Genomic DNA, 19,113 nt, shown 5'->3' with positions numbered 1-19,113 from the left:
AGACTCTTAAAAACGTCAAACACAAAGACAAATTTTTTTAACTAACAAGATCCCATGCTAGTATAACTCTGAATTATTCCTCCTATTATAAACTATATTATGTTGAGGCAAGTTGCAGGTCTCATTTGCGTTGGCAAGGATTTCCCCACTCATTGATGGGGAGTGGAAAAAACATTCCAGAGAGCTGCCCCTGGCTCTGCACTGAAGAAACATAAGCTTCAGTTTGGCCTAGTCTTTTGGCCAGTTTCAACAGGAAGGAAGCCTGTAGCTCCATCAACTCTGCTAACTCCATTAGGTGGTACTTTGACTTTAAGATACTCTCTTGTCACAGCAAAACTACTAGCAACCAAAACCCTTAAGAAATCGAACAAAACCAATACAATAAACACAACCAAGAAAACATGAAAGAAATCACAGCCTAAGCTTTCACTTGAAAAAGTTGTTGGTGTATCTCAGCCTAGAATCTGAACGTGCAGGCCAGATTAGCAGCTACTGCTGAGTTCCAAAGTCCATTCAAAATCTGTGACTGAAAGAAAGAACACATATACACTAGTTTTAATTTACTCATCTTTAAACGAAGCTTTGAATTCATTAATATGTTTGAATAGCAGATCATAATTTAAGAGATTCACTAGTTTTGCCTTATAACCATTAAAGGTTACAAAAGGCTCCAACTCTAGGCCACAAATAATGCTCCTTTGTAGTACACAGGTGAAACATGAACATCATTAAAATAACCATCTGTTTTGCTATCCTATTTTAACCACATTTTTCCTCAAGAGTCAACAAGTGCTGCACCTTTTCTCTCAATCTTTCTCTCTTTCCATGGTTTATATAACTCATTGCACCTATTAGTCACCCTTTCACAAGCTTCAGTGGGACCTGAATTTCCTACTGCACTGTGAAACCGGACTACAGCACTTAAAGATCACAAAACCTTAGAAAAAATTCTTTCTTATTGACAAAGAGAAGATTGCTACAAGTCTTGTAGGCATCATCACTTAAAGCTAATTAAATTATAGCTGTTGAAAGCATTTAAAACTTCTTGATTATGTTCAGATAAGAGGAGAAAAATTACTTGTTACCGCCTTTCATCTAGGTAGGTCACTACTGAAGATTTTACACAGTAGTAGAATCCACATAGGTGGGTTCTATGGTGAAGGTAGTTCAACTAATGAAGTTAGCTCTACTTTTTGAAGGGCAAGCTTTTAATTTACACCATTTCAATATTTCAGTTGGTGACTCTGAACAGCTGCAGTGCCACAATGTGTAGGGATGATTCCTTGAACTGGTCTTCCTTCTTCTCTGTCACAGGACCACTCTCAGGTCTACAGTTTCATGAGGGGCTTTCATCATCCACAATACCAGCTTAACTAACTCTTATTTCTTCTGGCTTTCATACCATATCTCAGTTTTGCAAAAAAATCTATTTGTGGGCTCATACTAAAACCACATCAGTGAACTCAGAGGAAAGGATGGCAAATCCATGCCCTGTCACTGATGTAGTGCAGAACAACCCCCTCAGTGTGAAGTTACAGGAGGCTACCAGACTGATCCAGCAGCTCCTCAGCACCCAGAGATCACCTATATTAAATAGCAATCTGGTTAATTTTCTAACCACCCATTCAGAAACTGCCCTGGCTCACAGACAGATGAGACCAGAACAAGGGACCAGCTGCTTGTGTCAATGAAAACAATCTTCCCTGTTCAGTCACAGCAAAATATCGATGGCCCCTGATGCTCACAAACACTTATGTTCTTCCTTTTTTTTGCTCTAAACCTCTTATCTCAAAGACATTTTGTTATATTACTTCAAGAGTAATTCATGTATGCAGAATACTGTCAAAATAGCAAAATAACTCCTTTCATGGAGCAAAGGCATATTTTTGTATCAATGAACCAAAACTACTCACTCAATGTTGCAGCTCTTCCAGATAAGTAACACCATTCTGCGCACGCATTATGGAAGGATGACACCCTTTCATCCATCCAGAATCATGCAGCCATGCTAGTACCTTTCCCAGCTTGGACAAGACCAGTATCATCAAAACAGTGAAGATACTACATTGTCAAATTGATATTTTTCCTCAACAGTATATGTATGAAAGCACTACTGGCAGAAACTATATTTTCCTTTTGATCTGGAAACCACAGGGGTTTTCAGCCCCATGCAGGGAAAAAGAAGAAACAAATAATGGGTGTTTTCTCTGAACCTTGCTGCTTAACACATCACCTGCTAGACACAAGAGATGGGAAAGAACAGGAATTTCCACAATCCAAACAACAGCTTTCATCTGCTGCTTACAATTTATTTTATTCTCCTTCATCAGATATTGTGGAAGAGGAACAAGAAAGTGTTGGACTTTATGCATGGAAAAGAAAGATCAAAATGGGTTTCTTGTAGAGGCACAAAAACTGATCCTTTAGCAACCTTTTTTACACATATGTACGTACTAAGTTTTAACTCAGGTAAAGGACAAAATAAAATATATTTTTTAAGAAATTGCTTGTGGTTAAATTTTCCTTGTATTCAACTAATTTTCTGAAGAAATGAAAAATTCTCATTCTGAGTGAAGCCCCAAGTATGTCACAGGTGTGATCCACTGTGATAACCTTCAGCTCTCAGCTTTGATACACTGACCTCTATCCTAAGCAGTGACCAATGAATACAAGCTAGTGGGGTCTAACTAAAGTACTTTGATAACCCTTCTAAGAATTTGCCAGACAAATATTAAGTCATGTCAAAACATCACTAAATGAATTACTTCTATCAAAGACAGTTTTAATTAATTTTTAAAGACTGTAACACTTTTAAAATTACTGGAGAACTAACAGGCCTAATAAATGAAAGATAAAAATACTTTGTTAAATGTCTGTGTCTAATCCAACATATGTACCTAGATAAACAAATTTATTGTTCATGGGACTGCAAACTCTTCCAGGACTGACTTATTTAATAAATATTTATACACTGCTTTGAACAAAAGGGCCTAACCAGGTTGAACTCTAGTCAATACAATATAATAATCTGGTATTGGCATACACAGCTTTGTGCATACAAAATAATCTTATCCCCATTTACCAAAGACAAGAGTAGTGCTTAAAAAAAGAAAAAAAGAGATCAAGACACCAGGTTTTTTAGGGCTTTGTACTCGTCAACCTATAATGCCTTTCTAAGCACACTTTTGCTGAGGCCCTGGTGATTGTCTGTTCCCAGGCTTTAAGAAGCTGGGAGCCTTAAGAAGGCTCTTTAAGAAAGATAACCTACCATACCCTTTGAAAAACAAATGCTTGTTCAACAAATGGAAAGTTGTAGTTTGAACCAGTTGAATGAATAGAAAGAAATCCAAGTACAGAACTCAAGACTTTTTTTTTCCTATCATTCTCTCTGGAAAATGTAAATGAAGAAGGAGCAAACTTAGCAATGATACTCTGAAGAGACAAAATGGGAATGAAATGACAAATGCTGAATGAGTCTCTTAAGAAAGGTATCCAAGAAAGTTTAGAACAAAAATGAATGACAAAGTGAAGTATAAACAAGAGGGCACTAATGCTTCAGCTATAAAGTATAGATCAGCATGCCTAGGCAAGGTAAACGGAGAGGATATGAATGACCAAATTTCCTCTTTTCTAGCTCACCTACAAATATGACAGGATGTCAGTAAAGTGCTTGGAGAAGATAAATTCTGCATGGCACGGATTTTTCAAAAAGTAAAGAAAAAATAAACAGAAAAAACAAACAGAAAAAAACTATGAATGCTGTAAAAAGACTGGAGAGTACTACAAAAAGAAATGTAAAGCACAGCATGGACGCTGGGAGGGGAGACTTCAGTTCTTAAGAGTTTAAACACAACATGAATTGACAAAAGATACAATTACAGACCACACTTAAATATAACTTAAATATTTCTTTATTCGTGTGGGGTTTTTTTCTATACATAGATAAAACAGTTAATTTCTTCCTACCTGGGGAAATCAGGCTTAGGACTTACACATGGAAAGACTTTTCTGCATTTCTAGCCTTCAGTACAAAACAGAAATCAATTTCCAGAACCCAAACAGCTTCAAGCAAAGAGATGATTTATCTGAATATAGATGTCACTCATAGCTTCTGAGGCATCAGATCAGTAGCTAATGTCTGTGGCACAGTTAAATTTTGAAAGTTACTGTATTTTTTTTACTTTACTAAATCTGTCTCATTTACAGTGTTAAAAAAGACATTCTGAGAGCACATTGATAAAAGACATTTTTACACACAGTGCAATTTCCTTTGAAAAATGCATTCTAAAGCCCTAGTTTTGACAGCCCCTAAGAGTTACTCCATAAACACATTTATGCTTGATCTTTCTACAAGTCACTTATGAAAACACCTGGTAACAGGAAAGCATATTCTGGAACAATACAGACAGGCTGCAGCAAATAAAATTAAAAAGTTGCTGTTAAAGAGTGTTTTCCATCTGCCAGTGATTTCTTACTCTACACTCTGATGTTTCTACTAGCATTATGGACAAAATAGAGGTGTACCAAGCAAATTCTTATTTCAAGACCCAAAAACCTCCAGAAAATCTTTAGTCTGTAATAAATCTATATTAAAAACCAAATAATTTCAGGCTTACTAAAATAATTTGCTACTACCATGGCTCATCTTCACAAATAAATTGGCTAGAGCTGGGAGTACATCACATGTACCACTGAATGCAACAGCCCACAGAGATACGACTGAATTATACTACCAACATACAACCAACATGTAAGTCCCATTATCTAAAGAAACTGTAACTACACATGACATAACAATAAAATAATGTTTTTGATAGTGTATTTTGAGAAAAACATGTCTTACACACTTATGTAACTCCTCCCTTACTTATGTGCATTCTTGCCCCCTTGCTGCTTCACACACTGTTTCAGTCTGAGCACTCCTGTTCAATCAGACCCACATAAACACAAGAGCGGGCACAGCTCAAGAGGCTGTGTAATGAGTGGAAACAACAATGTCACCAAACGTTTTTTTTTTTCCAGTCTTCATCTTCTTAAGAACTTACTTTAATGTGATTTTTGTTCAGGGCGCTGTCCCAGAAACAGCAGAAGTAATATAGTCCCATTTCCCACAGATTTTCTCTCTGTCTCAGCCATGCCCTTGTGTTCCAATTAGTCACATTCCACCTCTATCCCAGATGCCTATTATCTTACCGCTCTCTTCCAAGCACTGGCCACAATATACTTAACCTCTCATGTCCTCTAACTACTGATTGAAGAAAAGAGTACAGCACTTCATACCTGGTTCTTACCCCACAGACAACTGGCAGCTAAGTACAGGTAACTGCTAAGTTCATGCAAAACTTTCCCCTAAAGAGATGAACTTAATGAAGCCATCAACTCTAACAAGTTTAACTTTTGTTCAGCATTATTATAATGTGCAATCTTTCACACCTTGACCCTTGGCTAATTTCTCTGCTGAAATTTTGATGAGCTCAAAATTTACTCAGACAAGATTAAATGAAATATGATTGCTCAAGATTTTAGAAAAGCAAACTGAATACAGTTTATACAGTACACAAATACACAAAACCAGCAACTATTTCTTAAAAAAAATCCCACAGAAAATAGGTGCATCTCAACATTTTTATCCACAAGAGAACAGCTGATTCTGAACTCCCAAACCGCAAAATTTTATTTTCTAGCATGTCCAGTTAGCTAAGGCTTCCTAAAGAAATTGCATTTATGTGTTTTGTTTGTCTTTTTAATAACTATTTGCATCCTCTGATCATTTTCAAGTGCATTTTACAGGACGTATAAAATCTCACAGGTAAAAAGGATTCTACAAATTTTGTGAAAACTGGCAGCGTTGTAGAAAAAAGTAACTTGAATTCATGCTTTCAATGAGAGTAAAAGCAGGTGGAATTCTGCCTTCTCCATTGGCAGCCCTGGAAGACCAGTCAGCCAACACCACATTACACCAGATTTGATTAATTTTGGAACAAGCAGAAGATACTTTGCATTTAAGTGGTAATCTACCTTAAGTTAATTATCAAAGCAGTAAGCATATAAAGTGGCTGCATCCAATTTTTGGCAAATTTTGGCAAATCTAACAATATTGTGACTAATAGGTGTACAGTCCTAGTTGCTTGGGTGACCATTTTTAAAAAACTCATATATTCAACATACAGTTTTCTTCTGCCATGGAATATATGTATTCCTAAGTTAATGCTTTTTTAAACACTAAAGGGAGCACAATGTTTAAATTCATGCTGAAACACAGATTTTTAAATAATGGAAAAATTAGATTCTGTTCATAGTACAACCAGGATCTGAATGAGCTTTAAACCACTCATCATTAAAGAGAGCGAAATCTGATCTTCATCTGTGCTTAGCATAGAAAAGAGCTACACATTTTGACTATTGTAACAAAAATTGATTCCACGTAGCATTTTTCTAAGAGTAAAATGCATATTTCAAACAAACAAACAAAAAAAAAGAGTATTTTTCTGGTAGAATTCTCTAAGTATTAACCTACAGTTTATTTAGTGCATTACCAAATTATGCTTGACTTCTTGCAACCAACAAATATCTAGTACGTTCTAAAAATATTAACTATTTAACTACACCTTAACTGCATCAACGGCAACAAGAATATCCCAGCTGCTGTTCATTCAGCAACAGTCATGTTCCACAAATATCGGGATACTACACACAAACCCTACAGATCTTTTAACTTTACTTATATCAAGCTATTTCACTGGGTTTCACTAGAATCCAATTACTACCAATTAAGGAACACCACCTAAAGTCAGCATAACAGAAACCAGAAAACTCACTAACTATATCGGTATAGCATTTGCAGTAACTTCTTGATTGAGAGCTGTACTTGCTGATCAGTTCAATAAAAATAAATCCCTAATTTTATTATAATTAGGATAAAGCTCTACAAAAGCTTCTGGCAGAGAAAGCATCAATATTATATCAGTGATTTTTTGGTAAGCATTCTCAAGAGAGGTTGAAACTGAAACAACTATTATACTGAAAAACCCCTGATGACATTGAAGAGTTTATAAAAAATATTATCCAGTTGTACATCTGACAGCTTTCTTGCTTTCACAGTTGCATTTAAATATGTGGAATCCAAACCAGACCAGGTTGCTAAGAGAGGTTCAAGATGCCTCAGAGCATCCAGCAGCATTTCTCCTCCTTGAAACTGAAAGAACATACTTGCCCAATTGAGATAACCTACTACACCAACGAACTGAGAAAAACCCAGCTTGAATCACTGTATATATTCGTGGTAAAAATTTACCTTTCATGTCAAACATTTAAATATTTGAGTTTTGAATACAGCTTAAAAAAAAAATCCAGTTCTGAATCACTGGAATTTTTGTTCTGTCTTCTGTAAAAGCACCAACAGTAACATCGTTCAGCATTCTGCTTGCAGCACTTCAGAAAAGATCAGCCTGATTCTGCAGTCCCAAATTTACAGTCATTTCATAAACTTGAGGTCACGTCTGACCAACTTATTTCTTCCAGTGTTTCCAACCATGGAGATCATGATAAGGAGGCAGCACTTGCAAGAGGATGAACAGTAACATAGTTTTATGTTTCAAAGTACACTCTCACAAAGAAATAGTTTGCCAACAGCTCTTTAAGCTGTCGAGCAAAAAAAGAATTTTTTTTTTCTGAGAATAATCTCTTCACCAGATGATAGGTTTAATTCTACAAGACTCAAGAAGCATACCAGTTACCTATAACACCAAAAAACCATTACAAAATAACACAAGACCTTGGCCTTCAAAGCAATGCCATGGTGAGGAAAACCACTGCCTTCTTCCATTCTGTCACTGCTGGAAAAGAGAAGTTTCTACCAGGACAGTGTCATAGGAAGAGTGCCTATCTTCAAGAATTCCATTATTTTATCAGCAGAAACAAAGCAAGAGAGTAGAATCATTTGACTTCTCTTATACTGAGAAAGATAATGGTTTGCATATCATGAAGTCTTGAAAATCTGGCATAAGTAAGGGTAGCGTAGCAGAGCATAGCAAGATGGCACTGCCTCCACATGTAATGATAGGGATGATGCTTTATCAAGTGTCTCTGAAACACAAAATTGGGATGACCCAGATTGAGTGCCTCCCCCAACCACCTTTCTTACCTCTTCCCCTTTGTAAGCTCTCTCCCCTGTGAAGCAATATGAGAAAAACCACCCAGGTCTTCTCAGTTTTTATAAGAAATTGAGACTCAACTGAGGGTTCATTCTGCTGCAGCAGAAACCAAGGTACTATCCACTGTTAAGAATCCCCAAGTTTAACATGTCGATCACAGTCACAATTGACTGAAATTTTCATTTAAAATGCAGAGCAGAACTCACTGAAGCTGATGACATGTCTCTCCTAATGTGTCAGTGGAACTTTCCTCTTGCCAAAAGCAGGTATCAGAATTCTGGAGTTTGACAAAACCCAATTGCAAAAGTATAGGTAAAGAACAAATAATTGAAATATGTATGTGAAACATAAATGCCTAATTATCTGGCAAATCAATAGCTAAGCTGAAAATTATTCCTGATTTCAGCAAACTGTGAATATAATGCTATTGCTACAGCATCATTAGCCCTCCTTATAAAGTAGTGCATGAACAGTACCATTTTGGTGGGTAAAATCATGACATGAACTAATTTGAACAGTCTAAAAGAAAGACTTTATCTGATTTACGCTGACATTTAGAAGGCATATGTTTGAGTATTGAAAATTATAGCACCATTTTCAGAGTTCTATGGGTGAACTTCAGAAACTGCTTTATCAAGTCTGTATCAGATATCCTAAACTTAAGACTAGAAAACCACACCTGCAACCCTCTCCTTGCTAAGCTGCATCCCTTTGGAATTCTTTTTTTATGTATGTGCTTACCATCATTAATACAGAAACAGCCGCAGGTCTTGGGAACAAACCAGGCCTTGCCGAGCCACCAGGCACAGCACAAAGAACACCAGGTTTCTGCCCTGAAGGCCTTCCCTACATCTAACAGGACTGAGCATTCAGACTTTTCATACATTCAGCCTTACAATGAATGAGACAGAGTACTATACACCTCCGCAGAGTGTTCCCACGTCTCTCAGAGGAATAAAACAGAAAAAGGGAAGAAAATGAGAAACAGTACACGTCTCCTCTCTGCAAAACCCCTCTCTTATCAGAACCATTTCAAGAATTTCTACTCGACAATTAAATTGACTTGAATAACGGAAACTAACGTCCCAAATATACTATATATGGAATCGAGCCCAGCCAGCCCCCGCAAAGACACGGGGCACCAAAACCTCACACCTCAGACACTCGGGTACTCATCCTCAAATGGCGGAGTCTCGCCCAGCGCACTCACACCTGTCACCTGCCAGACGCAGGGCCAGCCCCTCCCTCTCTCTCTCTCTCTCCCCCGCTCCCTCCCGCAGCCAGGCGAGCCCGCTGGCAGCTCCCGCCCCTCCCCGGGCAGCCGCAGCCCCCCGATCCCTCCCCGCGTCGGGAAGCTCCAGCGTCTCGCGAAGGAAAATAAGTTTCCATCTCTCGCTGAACGCCCCGCTGCGCGGAGGCTTCCCGTCCCTTCCCGTCGCCGCTCTCCCACCCCGCCCCAGCACGCCGGCACGAGTGGGGTGCCGGGGCTGCTCCCTCCCCGCGCCCAGGCCTTCCCTGTCTTCCTCACCCTGCCACAGCCCAGGGCGCGCTGAGCGGCCGCGGGAGCCCGGGCCCCCCGCCCCTGCCGGCCGCCAGCGCCTCTCCCTGCAGCCCCCCGGGGATGGGACCAGGAAAGCGGCCCGGGGAGCCGCCACCAGGCCCGCCTCGGCGGGGTCAGCCTTACCCTGCTGCCGCTTCTTCTCCTCCTCCTCCTCCTCCTCCTCGTCCGCCGCCGCCTCCCCCACCACCACGGCAGCAGCCGCCGCCACTACCGCCGCCACTACCGCCACCAGCGCCGCCGCCGCCTCCGCCCGGCAGGGGGGACCCCGCCGACCCGACCCGCTCCGCAGCCTCCCGCCGCCGCCGTTCCGCTCCGCGGGGGGAGGAGGCGGAGAAGGAGGAGGAAGGAGGAGTAGGAGGAAGCAGGGCAGGGGGTCCGTGCTGCCGCGGCGGCGGGCGGGGCGGGGTGGGGGTGTGTGAGGGTGTGCGTGCGGTGGCTGTGGCGGCGCCGCTCCCGCTCAGCCGGAGCCGCCGCTGGGGCCGCGCGCCGCTCCCGGCCCCCTCCCCCCGCGCTCGCTGCGCTCCGAATCAAAATAGAGCGACAATATGGCGGCGGCGGCCCCAGCATCGCGAGACCGCGCCGCGAGCGCTAACGGGGATGCGCCGCGCGCCAATGGGCGCCGGGCCGGGGGCGGGGGGGAGCGCGCGGGCGGTGCCTCCGCCGGCTCCGCCCTCAGGGCGGGGCGGGAGCGGCGCCGCCGCCTCAGCGCTCCCGGGACACCGGCGGGACAGCAGCGGGACACCGGGATGCGCGGGAACTCACAGCGGCCCCTTCCTGCCCTGCCGCCGCTGCTCCGCCTGGCCCGGCGCCAGAGGAGGGAGAGGGGGAAGCGGCGGTGGCGGGTAGGTGGGCTGCCCGCCTGGAAAGCGATCAGGGTCTGAAAGGACTGGAGAAGGGAGGGAAGCATCTCCAAGGGGAAAAAAAACCCTCAGAACATTAATATTAATTAAGCCCTCCCTCCCAGTTTATATCCAAAACGGTTGTTTCGAGGGAATTGCCAGACGCTTTCTATCAGAAATAGGAGTGCTTACTCGACTTAACACAGAGTACGTGATTTCCCTCATCCCTCTGAGGTACAGCTCTGACTAATCATCTCCCAAAAATGCCGCCAGGCGAACAGGGCCCGGCATGCTGGTGAATCCCTCTTCCCCTCGGTTCCACCAACACCCTGGCCCAGTCCACGACAGACATCCTTAGTTTTAGTGGCGTATCCAAGTACGTCTTTTTATTTTGGTAATTTGGGAAGTTTCAGCTTCAATTAAATGATAACTTTCTCACGATACTGTAAAATCGTCCAGCAAATCAGTCGAGTTTTGAGGTTGTGATACCTTACATTATCTACTCCTTACTCTTCCTATATTTGCTTTCTTCCTGCATCTCTTGAATCCTCCTCCTTCCTCCCTGCAGTGAGCAGGTGCTGCACATATTGTCTAACAATAGTCCATCTATCCATTCTTATGGCATCTTACTCTGAAAAATACAGGCAGACACAGAAATAATTTTAAAATAATCTTTATAATCTATAGCAGAGGGAAACTGCCTGAAACCCTGCAGTCTAGAATGGGACCTAGGAAAGAATGGGATGTGCTAAAACTTCCAGCTTTTCCCACACAGTGGGACTAGACTGGAATCAATAGAAAGATTTTCTCCAACACCTTAACTCCCAGAGGCACCAGTGATTTCCAGCACATGCCAGTGTGTACTACAAAATGGCTATAATGTGTATGGAAGGCCACAATCATCTCAAAGTTTAAAACTATCCCTTACACTATCCATTTCAGTGGTGTGACCAGAGAGAGCTGCACTTTCTTTGCAAGACCTCATCTGTTAGACTGGCCAATTAGTAATTGCAACAGTGAATGACAAAAACTAATAAAAAATGTAGCATAGATTCCTGTAGGCATTAATTAAATTACTCATGACAATTTAGGCTAAGTGTTCTGTTACAAGAAGTAAAGTCAACCTTGCCATTGAAATTATTGGAAATGCATTTCCAAATGAAAGCAATAACAAGTGAAAAAATCCCTCTCAACTTCATGTAGTTAAAGCTGTCAGAATCCCAAGAGAAGCAACTGCAAGGACTGACTGCTTGGAGTAGGCAGGGAGAGAGGAAGAATACTAAGGAGTCTAATAGTGAGTTGTTAAGCTGTGAGGGGGAAAAAATAGAAAAAAGGGGAAGAGGAAGACAGATTTTTTTTCCCTCACAAAATGTGGAAATTTGGGGGGGGGTGGGGGGGTGGGTGTACATATATACATTCCAGTAAAAATCAGTTGTTTTCATAAGCTGCAGCAGAGAAGTCTGCAGTTCTTTTGTGCATCAGCAGCATGGAGCATGAAATGCATGTGTCCAAACCTTATTACTCAGCTATAAAAGCTGTGTAAAGCTTTTACAGGGCTGAGAGTCACTGAAATTTGTTTGTTAGTTGTAAACAAAATAGCATTTCCCCAAACTGAGACAGGAATTATTACAGAGCACTACAAAAATGGGTAATGGGGCACCTAGAAAGAAGATGCAGTAGGAACATCAGGTCACAGCTGTACCAGGTGTTGCCCCACTTGAAGTGTCCAGGTACATTAAACAAACTTTTCTCTTTTGCCACCTGTGCTGTAGGCAATTCATGGTCTGCCTGGTCAGTGCTCAAGCACCCTGCTCTTCAGCTCTTCCAGCACAACTGTTTCAAACTTTGTTAAGCCATTCCTGACCTTTCAGACAGATAGGATAATACACTTACATGAATATGTTCTGTGCACAAGAAACTCAGTTTATTTTGCTAAGTGTAATACCAAGTTAAATATTTGACCCTTTTGCCTATATCTGCTAAAACGGATTTACCACAGGAAAGTGAGACCGTCTCTCACTGTGCTATCAGTGGAATTTACTGCAATGCTTAAGCACTGGGATCATGCAAGTGAGCTGCACTGTCCCTTCCCCCTTTTTCCTGGCTCCCCACACCACATCTACGTCTGAGACCATTGCTAAAGTAGCTCTTTTCTCCTCCTATAGCAGCTAATTTGGAATCAGTTTTTAGCACCTTCCCAAAATCAAAGAGCAACTATTTAGGAAATTAGGTCGTTGTAGTGAGATTCAAAAACGAACTGTTTTCCTGTGTATCTGAAACAAGAACTAGGCAGATCTATCTAATGGTGTATTCTGTGTGTAACTCTTACTGTGGTGCAAATCAAAGCTCAGTCACCAGTGAGGGAGAGGCCTTGCTTCTTTCCCTGAAGATTTTAGAGGTTGCCCTTCTTTTTTTGTCATAGAAGGTATGAGTTGATATTTTTTAATAAACCTTCATCAGACCGTTTATATTTTTCCCTGCTAGAAAATTGTATTTTGAATAGGTTTGGGGAATTATTCTAAGCATATTACACAGAAAAGCTATTTCTACAAAGTACAGTGAATTCCATCATCTTGCTACTGACAATTCTGATGCTAAAAGTTCCTGAGAATGCTCCTTAGAAAAGGTAAGAGGAGGAGTCCAGGTAAAATCCACAACTGGCATAATTATTTCTGAAATTGAGATCAAAAGTCGTCTTTCACAGCAGAAGAAGGTAGCATTGACAGCTTTAAAGACACTTTTCCATTGAGCATTCAACTGGCAATTTATTTTTCGTTCTTCTAGATAGGAGGTTCGTCAGTCCTCCTATTGGAAGGGTGACAAAAACAGAAGTAGCATTAACGGGCCAAAGATAGTCCTTGCAAGCTCCTAGCCTGAGGTTGCAACCACAGCTTCTCCTGCAGAAACAATTTGAATTTGAATTAATAACATGATGAGGAAATACAGAAATTCACCTTATTTCACAAGAAATTTCAGGCACTGTACTTCTCCCATTCCTTGTGGAAGTTACCAGCTGTATGCAGTTATGAAAAGCTGCTGTGCCCTGATGTTTTTCTTTGCAATCTACAGAACACAAACAACTCCTGTTATTACTGTTGAGACTGCCTTCTTTTCCAGGTTGCTGCTGTCCTTTCTTTAAGATAGCACAGCTTTTTCACTTCCTAGCAGCTCATCTATTTGGGAGTGGAGCGCAAACATGACATTTGTGATAAGGATGTGATTAAGAGGTGCCTTAGTGGTTCATGAGTTCTAGCAGCTTCACAAGATTTGGATAAGGCCTTTGCTGAAGGAAAATCCATTGAGATTTTGAGGACAGCTAGCCTACCCAGGCTTTTTAGTTGTAAAAGCATGAGGACCTGTGTTATAGTGGAGCATTACTGAAGTTTATGTATTAAAATAATGTACAGAAATAGCATGTTTTGAGACTTGGTAAGACTTCTTTTTAACGCATTAAAAAAAACATACTTGTTTATATTGATTATGAGCATCTTAGGAGAATGTTTACACTTGAAGGACGATATCTTTGTCTACCCAAAGTAACTCTGAAGGTTTTTTTCAATAATTGTTTTAAAACTGGGAAAGATGGTCATATTAAATCAATCTTTTGAGTAAGTAGGGAAACATGACACATCTTTCAGCACTCTGAATAAGAGAATTAAAAATGTGTGAATAAAAGCTCATATGTTCATATGACATACAGTTGAGTCAGTAGCTACTAGGGAGACAAATTTAGTATTACTTAATGCTACCACAAACCTTTTTTATTAAACTGTTTTATGATAATTCAATGACATAAAATATAAAAAGCCAGGACCATTTGAGGCTTCAAAATGCTTCAGGAGAAACACAGATTATGTTTCTTCCCAAATCCACTGTTTCCTATGCTTTGTAGGAAATGGAGTAGAAAGTAATGATAAAAATTTATTTCCACTTTTCTTAAGATTTATGTAATACTGGTATATAGTTCCTACACATCTTTAGGGTCTTGATCAGCAAGACACCTTTAGTCTCTTGCTGAAGTCCATCTTTATTCAAATACCTTTCAATCACTTGCTTAAACTTTATGCTGTGTTGAAACCTGAGACAAAGAATGGGCTTAAGTGTTTCTGGACAGGTATAACTTGCTGAGTTGAGACAGGAAACTTACCTTGAAGTCCAAACAAATGACTTGCCTGTTCCAGATACAAATCAGGCATGAATGTTTTCATAGTACAAGCCTTTGCAGAATGTCTTACAGCTCTTTCTTTCTCTAGCTACTGATTTTAACCTCTTCTGTCTCAGTGACTAGAGCCAAATCCCTTCCCTTTACACATTTTGTAAATGTGAGAAATGAGAGTGAAAACTGCAAGATATTAAATCTTATTATATATGTTAACACACAAGGTACAATAATTATATTGTGTTTAAATTTCCCTAAATGTGCAGGAAGCTGTTTGTAGGTGGCTAGTATAATTTAAAAAACAACCCAGAGTACTCTTTAAATCTAAATGTTTCATGGTATTAGATTTCTCCGTCTTCTTCTGGCCTTCTGCCCTACCGCTGTAATTACCTTAACTTATCACCCAATAATAAAACCCTCTGAACAAATCCTGTGCCTGTTATTAAGGAAAATTAAAGCTTAGTACAAATTCTCTGCATTCTTTCTTCTCTTCAGCTGCAGTACTTGACTGCTTGCATGGTACAAATTAAACACAAAAAGCCTTTAAGGCATCCACATTAAAAAAAAAAAAAAAGACAACTCAGAGCTTTCTAATGCTGATAGGTATTAGACAAAGTTGGTTTTGAAGAAGATAATACTAGATTCCCCGTTATGAGTGGAAAACTCCCTGGCATAACAAAATGATCAATCATGTGAGTTTATATACGCACTATACCAGTTTGTTTCCTTCTGGGTCTCATGCAAGCCCTTGTAAGGAGGAGGCAGCTTATTCCAGATCTGTGGAGGCTCAAAGGCCTGCCACTGGGGCAGTGACACCTCAACCCTGGAGGGGCAAAAACAAGCAAAGAGAGACACTCCTCTGAGATTACGGCAAAAAGAGCCTCCCTTCCATAGGTACATGCAGGTACATGTTAATGTTTTAAGTTCTATTGGTACATACAGTGGAGACCACCTCTGTTCAGCCCCTGTTCACCTTATTTGTAAGTTCCCTAGAATGTCCTCCCTTTTCCTGATCCCTATGGGCCCTGATTTGTTGCATTGTTCCACCCCTGTTATCCTATTGGTTCCCCTGGTTGGTTACCCCATTGCTGCATCACTTTTACCTGTTTCTATTGGCCCTTGACCCTCAGTTCCACCCCTTCACCCAATATTTAACCCTGTGTCCTCCACCCAGTTTCGTCTTTGTCCCTGGACTCCCTTTGAGGCTCAGTGAGGGCTCTTGGATTTCTGTACAAAGACCCATCCTTTGCCCGTTTCATGAGCAATTTTAGCAAGCGTGCTCTGGGCCCCGAAAGCGCAGGTCACTTTCTGGAACCCGTTGAAGCACTCCACTTTGCAGGTCCACTGTGTCCTAGGTCTGTCTGAGACTGGCAGCAGAAGTGAAAATTGTAGGAATATATTTTTCTGTGTAACCAGTTGTCTTCTAGCTACTGCATTGGAACCCTCAGGTTCCTGTTCTACTTGTCTGACTTTCGAGTTCCAAATTGAGTTGTGTTTCAGTCATAGTCTCCCGTGGTTTCACCCTTTCTGTGGGAAATGATCACTTGTGCACCCACAGTTAAAAATGTTTCAGTATCACAGAGCAAAATATTAAGACATACTAAGCTTCCAAATCATCAGCTCACTAGCATGAAGAAAGGTCATCTCTTTTTCAAGGTAAAATTCTTGATACAGCTAGGAAAACCAATACAGAAAAGGAGGTGATCATTTGTGAAAACAATCATCTACCACTGCAGCTGTTTTCAGCTACTACATTGTCACGTAGAAGGAGAAGAGGAAATTGTGGGAAGTTTGTTAGGAGATGTGTGACATACATATTTAAAGGAATGCATTCAGGTCCAAAAATTTTAGTGTTCACTTGTTGGCACTTTTTTCACCTCAAAATCTTCTGATAAATAACAAAATACCTTAAAATTCCACAAAACTGTTCTTCCTTCAGGAGGGCATCCATTCTGCAAAACACACAAAGCCCTCTAGATCATAACCCAGAAACTGTAACCCCAGCTAAGCCAAATACAAATTTGTACTTAGATTTAGGCATAGGAAAGTTTAGTTGGCTTTATTCAACTCACTTAAAATTAAGCATATGTTTTAACACTTTACTGGATTAGGGCCTATGTCAGCAAAATAAATTTCTTGGGAAGAAGTAATAAAAATGTAGCTTGCAGTGAGGGACAGCAGAGCCATTCACAGTTACAGAAGCTTTAAAACACTAGCTGGTATTTATATATTTAGAAAAGAAATCAGGCGTGAAACAAAACATTTTAGATAGCAAACTAATTAGTCTGCTACAGAAGCACTTTTTAAATTTATTTTCATTTTAAGAAAAATATTTTTTTGCATCCTTGCACCCCCAAAAGCAAATTGATTTGCACATCAAGGAAAAACATTTTTTCCAAGCACAAGTTTCAAAAGCAATTTTCCCACTGTTTAGTAACAGCCTGGCTGTTCCAGATACACCATTGCATTCCCTGGAGAAGAGGACAGACAGGAGGCCAAGCTTTTTAAACAGTTTCATTACACATGTGCACCTGAATTTGCTCATTCAAGTTCACATAATTGCATATATACTATAAATGTCAGCTAACTAATTCTCTTGTATGCATTGTGCACTGATGTGTATTTATTTTTAATGCTGAGAACCTCTGTGAATATTTGATGTTGTAGGTCTGTCCTTTAAAGAGAACTTACATCATTCCCAAAACCAGAAGGAATACAATTCTACCAGACTGTATCCGTGTTAATTTTAATTTTTCCAGCAAAACCTTTCTGTTGCTAACAACAGTGGGGCAAAGTATGAATTCTAGTGTAGCTATGGCTCCTTTGGCATTTAAAGCACAGGGCTATCTGTCATCCTTCAGAGCTGCTCTATCTTGTGTGAAGGGCCACACGCCCTACAGGAAACACAGACCAGGGAGGGGCAGCGCTGGAGTTGCCCTCTATGGAAAGAGGCAACACTTGGATTGAATTGAGCTCTGTCTTGGGTGGCTGATGAGCAAGTCAAGAGTTTATAGGCTGGGTTTAAAGAGCAGACTGGTAAGGGTGATACTGTGTGGGTGTTTGCTGCAGGCCATCTGATCACAGGGAAGAAGAAGATGAGGCCTTTTGCAGACAGCTGGAAGCAGCCACAAAGTCCCAGTCATTGGTTCTCGTGGGGGACTTCAACCACCCTGACATCTGCTGGAGGAACAACATGGCAAAGCACAAACAGTCCAGGAGGTTTCTGGAAAGTGTTGGCCACAACTTCCTGACACAGGTGGTGGAGGAAAAAACGAGTAATGGTGAGCTGGTCGACCATGTACTAACAAACAGGGAAGGCTTTGTTGCAGATGTGAGGGCTGGGGGCAGCCTTGGCTACAGCAGCCATGAGATTCTGTATCTTGCATGGAGGAGGGAGGGCAGCAAGTAAGAATGCAACTGTGCACTTCAGGAGAGCTAACTTTCAGCAACCTTCTTGGAAGAATCCCATGGGAACCAGCCCTGCAGGGAAGATTATTGCAAGGGAGCTAGTCAATATTCAAGCCCTACTTCCTCCAAGCTCAAGAACACTGTGTCCCTAAGCAAGGATCGTAGAATCATAAAGGCTGGAAAAGACCTCTTGGATCATTGAGTCCAGCTGTTAACTATCACTCACAAGTCCAGCACTAAACCTTGTCCATAAGCACCAGATCTACACATTTTTTGAACTTCAAAGGGCAGTGATTCTATCACCTCCAAGGTCAGCCTGTTCAAACCCTTGACCACCCTTTCACTGGAGAAATCTTTCCTAATATTCGATTTAAACCTCCATTGGTATAACTTGAAGCCATTTCCTCTTATCACTTGTTAGCTGAGAGATCAACCCCCACCTGTCTACAGCCTCATTCAAGGTAGTTGTAAAGGGTGATAAACCTCCATTTCTCCATACTAAACAACCCCAGCTCCCTCAGCTGCTCCTCATAGGACTTGTGCTCCAGATCCTTCACCAGTTTCATTTGCAGAAGTTGGTGCTTGGGAAGTTTCACCTGAACATGAGGAACAATTTCTGTACTATGCAGGTGACTCACCACTGGAACAGGTTGCCCAGAGAGGTTGTGAAATCTCCCTCCTGGTGATATTCAAGAAGTTTCTGGACACAATCCTGTGCTGTGTGCTCTAGGATAACTCTGCTTGAGCAGGGAGGTTGGACCAGATGACCCCCTGTGGTCCCTTCCAATCTGACCCTCCCTGTGATTCTGTATATTGAGGCACCAGTGATGACAGCAGGACTCTGAAAGAACACTTTGGCACTTCCAAGCAGCAGTGGAGCTGTACCAGCAACCCTCTCACTAATATCCTTGAACAGATGTTTTAGACTTCCACAATAAATGTCATCTATTCCTTTAGCATCGCTTCACACCTGAATCACCAGGCAATGCATGT

At 41.2% G+C, this 19,113-nt stretch overlaps 1 protein-coding gene across 1 annotated transcript in view; it reads right to left on the bottom strand.

Moving 5' to 3' along the window:
- The window catches only part of TAB2 (TGF-beta activated kinase 1 (MAP3K7) binding protein 2), a 61,408-nt gene extending 51,142 nt beyond the window's left edge, over positions 1–10,266 (bottom strand). Inside the window, exon 1 of the mRNA XM_058835425.1 lies at positions 9,838–10,266. The gene's annotated coding sequence lies outside the window, so the exon portion shown is untranslated. The remainder of the gene's footprint in view (positions 1–9,837) is intronic.
- Between the last annotated feature and the right edge of the window lie 8,847 nt (positions 10,267–19,113).

The sequence above is a fragment of the Poecile atricapillus genome, chromosome 3 (assembly GCF_030490865.1).
Source record: "Poecile atricapillus isolate bPoeAtr1 chromosome 3, bPoeAtr1.hap1, whole genome shotgun sequence".
In the NCBI taxonomy this organism is placed as follows: Eukaryota; Metazoa; Chordata; class Aves; order Passeriformes; family Paridae; genus Poecile; species Poecile atricapillus.
This window is presented reverse-complemented; position numbering and strand designations above follow the sequence as displayed.